The following is a 5,039-nucleotide window of genomic DNA, read 5'->3' as shown; positions in this document are numbered from 1 at the left end:
TATTTGGTCCATCAAGAACTAAAAGTCTTGGTGGAAATTCATATGGACTAGTAATTGTTGATGATTACTCAAGGTTCACTTGGACTTTATTTTTGGCACATAAAAATGAAGCTTTCAAAGAATTTAAAAATATGCCAAACTAGTCCAAAATGAACAAGCAACCAAAATAGTATCAATAAGAAGTGATCATGGTAGAGAATTTCAAAATGCCTCATTTATAGAATTTTGTGAAGAAAATGGAATCTTCCATAATTTTTCTGCACCAAGAACACCTCAACAAAATGAAGTTGTTGAGAGAAAGAATAGATCATTGGTAGAACTTGCAAGAACCATGTTAAGTGACTCAAGTTTACCAAAATATTTTAGGGCAGATGCTGTAAATACAACTTGTTATGTATCCAACCAAGTTCTAATTCGTCCAATAATAACCCAATATCTCTCACTTTCACATTTTTGGATGCAAGTGTTTTATGCTGAACAATGGTAAGGATAACCTTGGAAAATTCGATGAAAAAGCCGATGAAGGTATTTTTATTGGTTACTCATTATCTAGTAAAGCTTTTAGAATTTTCAATAAGAGAACTTTGTTAGTCGAATAATCTATGTATGTATTATTTGATGAAACTAACCCCTTGAAAGAGGACAAAATTATCTCTTATGATGATGATGACTTTATAAGTAATGATACACACAAAGACAATTAAGATGATCAACAAAATCAAGAGAATGAAGTCAGCAATTAGCAGCACGATCAAAATGATAATCTTCCTAAGTAATGGAGAACCCATAGAGATCACCCCATTGACAATATTATAGGTGATATCAACCAAGGAGTGACAACAAGGCTCAAACTCCAAGATGCTTGCTTAAATATGGCATTTGTTTCTCAAATAGAACCCTTCAACATTGGTGATGCACTTAAAGATGATCAATGGATACTTGCTATGCAAGAAGAACTAAACCAATTTGAAAGAAGCAAAGTATGGGAACTTATCCCTAATCTTGGAAATAAACACATCATTGGTACCAAATGGGTGTTTAAAAATAAACTAGACGAAAATGGTATAGTTGTTCGAAACAAGGCAAGGTTGGTTGCTCAAGGATACAATCAAGAAGAAGGGATTGACTTTGATGAAACATTTGCTCCGGTAGCAAGGTTAGAAGTAGTTCGATTATTACTTGCTTATGCTTATTCTATGAATTTTGAATTGTTTCAGATGGATGTCAAGAGTGTGTTTCTCAATGGCTATATTAATGAAGAAGTCTATGTCAAACAACCACCTGACTTTGAAGACTTCAAGAATCCTTCGCATGTTTTCAAATTCAAGAAAGCTCTTTACGGATTGAAACAAGCTCCAAGAGCTTGGTATGATAGGCTAAGTAACTTCTTATGTGAACGGGAGTTTGAAAAGGGTAAAGTTGATAAGACATTATTCATTAAAAAAACTAATGATCACACTTTACTGGTTCAAATCTACATTGATGATATCATATTTGGATCAACCAATAATGAAATATGTGAAGAGTTCTCATTATTGATGCAAGGAGAATTTGAAATGTCTATGATGGAAAAATTAAACTATTTTCTTGGAATCCACATCAAGCAACTCAAGAATGGCATCTTCATTAATCAAGCAAAATATTGCAAAGAGTTGTTAAAAAGGTTTGAGATGGAAAACAACAAAGAAAATGCAACACCTATGGGCTCTAGAACCTATATAGATAAAGATGAATCTGATATTTCGATAGATATCTAAAAATATCGAGGTATGATTGAGTCACTTTTATATCTAATGGTCAGCTGGCCAGATATTATGTTTAGTGTCTGCTTATGTGCAAGATTTCAGGAAGATCCTAAAGAATCACATCTTGTAGCAGTGAAGAGAATTATGAAATATTTGAAAGGAACAACCAATGTTGGCTTATGGTACCCAAAGGGTAGCATTAGCAGTCTAGTTGGATATTCTGATTCTGACTATGTAGGATGTAAAACGGATCGGAAAAGCACAAGCGGCTCTTGTCATATCTTAGGTAATGCATTAGTATCATGGTTCTGTAAAAAAACAAGCTTGTGTGGCCCTATGTACTGCTGAAGCAGAGTACATAGCAGCAGGAAGTTGTTGCGCACAAATTCTATGGCTCAAACAAAAATTATATGACTATGTACTTGATCTCAGATGCATCCCACTAAGATGTGAATATACCAATGCAATCAATATCTCAAAGAACCCAATCATGCACTCTCGAACTAAACACATTGACAAGTTAAAGTAACATTTGTGGATACGCACAATCAACTAGTAGATATTTTCATAAAGCCACTACCTAAAGACTCATTTTACAAGATACGAAGAGAATATGACATTTTAAATGAAAATGATCTCTAATGCAAGGTACTTATACTTTGTAATTCATTTCTTTTCAAGATCTAAAAACTTCACTTCATATGATTGATAAAATTGATTCTTTGATGTTTATGTGTCTTTGTATTTATGAAAATGAACTTTACATGTTGACTTCTTTGTGAAAAATTCGGCTTAAAAACAAATTTCTAATATCATAGCCAAATACACATTATACATATTCGAATACACGTTCCCAGAACAACTTGTATTCGAATACACCTCATATCTAGTCGAATAAACGTTCCCATAACAACCTGTATTCGAATACAACCAGTATGTAGTCGAATACAGGTTCACGTTTTTCCCTAATATAAAAGTTGTTTCACGTTTTTTAGGTCATTTTCTACATTTTCGTATTTGAATACAACCGTCCTTATCTTCATCTCTTCCAAAAATCCCGTCTTCCAACAAGTTACTCAACTATTATACAAACATACATTACATCTAAGATCAACCTTAACTCACAACGTTCATCTCAAAATCAAATTTCTCAAACCCAAAAACTTAGTTTTTTTTTTTTTAAATCCGAAAATCTCACTATCATCATGGATGCTCGCAAAAGAGGCTCAAGAACCAAGCATGTCACAATGGGTCCTTCAAAAAGGAGATCTAGAACCGATAATGTAGCCGATTTATCTCGTTTGCTTCACTCCCCGGAAGAAATTGATAGGTTCCGCACATACTACTCCGACAAAAGGCTCATTATTCCTAAGTATGGTACTCTTGATTCCTTTTCTGCTTTTAAATTTCTCGAGTTACTGAGGGTACAACATTTAGAGGAATTCATTGGTTATAACGGTCCTATTTATCTTGACCTAGTTAGGGTATTTTACTGTAATCTCAAGAAAGAGGGGTCTCAGTTAATCGCTTAGGTTAAAGGCAAAATAATTGAATTAGACACTCCAACTATTGGTGAAATATTGCAACTTCCATTTGAGGGTGAGAAATTTAGGCCAGGAAATTTATGTGACTGGGAAAACATCACCAAATATGATGCTTATGTCTCGTTGTTTCGGTTTGGCAAGGACACTATGGAACGAAAGAGATCGCAGGCTAGTTCAGAATTTGGTCGGCAACGATATGGAGTTAGAAATCTCACCGTTGACTATAGAATCTTGCATTACTTTCTGAGTTATATTCTGGTTCCTAAGGCTGAGAATTACTCTCAGATATCTGAATTTGAACTTCAGATTATGTATTACATGTTTGAAGGATATTCACTCAACTGGTCATATTTTGTCTGCTCCGTCTTATTTGCTTCCAAGGATGCTATTGGTTTACTTTATGCTAAGGAAGTCACTAGAATTTTGGATCACTTTAAAGTGGACTTTTCTGGCGAAGTCATGTATAAACCATCCAAGGACAATCTACTTGATTTAAGTGTGCTTCCAAGTATGAAAATCATGTGGAATGAACAACTTCAGACATATGTTCAAAAACGTGATATTGGCCAATCCTTTACTGCTGCCCAAGAGGAAGAAGATGCAGAAGCAACAAATCTGATGATGATCATGTTTCTAACTGCATGGTCATGGACAAACTAAACTCTTTGCAAACATTCATCACTACCCAGTTTCATAACATAATACAATCTAATATTCTTATAATTTAAATACACATGAGAGTCTTTCATTTTAGCATATGCATCAAAAGGATTTTCAAAGTGTCAAAATATATAAATAATGTTTGAAAATAATATTTTTGATAAAATACAATGTTGTATTCGAATACAACATGTTGTAGCCGAATACAAACAAGTCAGTAGTTGATCATAGCATTTGGGCGCATGTTTTTAGCTTTTTAATTTGGTATTTTAAAAGCTCTTTATAGCTTACATTAATATGTTTAGCTTGTTTCTAAACTTTGGGTCGAATTTGAATTATAATTTTATTATTTGTATTTTTACTCTTTCTCGCTCTATAGGTCATAACTTGAGCTATGCATATCGGATTGGCACATATGAGCAGGCGTTGGAAAGACCAAAATCTGAGCTACAACTTTTGTTTTGGAAGAAAACACCAATTACAAACTTTACTGGGCCTAAATTGCAGATTTCGTAATCTAGACTTTTTTAATAATTTTAATTAGCGGGTCACTTGTTTTTAAACCCTAAAGCCCAATATCAAGTACTATATATTGGCAGTTTTGTTTCTTTTCTAAAGACGAAAAAATTAGGATTCAAATTGCTACAAGAAATAAATAGTTTTAATTTCATGGAAAGCTAATTTTATAAGATTAATCCACGAGTTTAGAGTTTCATCAACACCTTGAGATTCAGGTTACACTGTCAACTTCGATTCATGATTCTATTCTTGTTTATTTGATTATATTGATTTTTGATTGCTTAAATTGAATTTCAAAAGGATTGATTAAATTTATTTGATAAAATTTGGTTTCGGTCTCTAATTTAATTGAGTTATAACTTTGCGACGCTTGATCGTTAATCGTAATATTTTGATGATTGTGATGCTTAATCCAATCAAAGAAACAAAATTCACATAGGATTGATTACACTTGTTTTATCAATTCTATAGTCAAATAAGAATATAGTCACAAATTAGAAATTAAACTCATTGATAGAATTTGTGATAGGTCTGAAACTCGAATAAGTGGATTAGTCGTTTTGTTCATCTG

Source organism: Cicer arietinum, chromosome 6 (assembly GCF_000331145.2).
Source record: "Cicer arietinum cultivar CDC Frontier isolate Library 1 chromosome 6, Cicar.CDCFrontier_v2.0, whole genome shotgun sequence".
Classification (NCBI taxonomy): domain Eukaryota; kingdom Viridiplantae; phylum Streptophyta; class Magnoliopsida; order Fabales; family Fabaceae; genus Cicer; species Cicer arietinum.
This window is presented reverse-complemented; position numbering follows the sequence as displayed.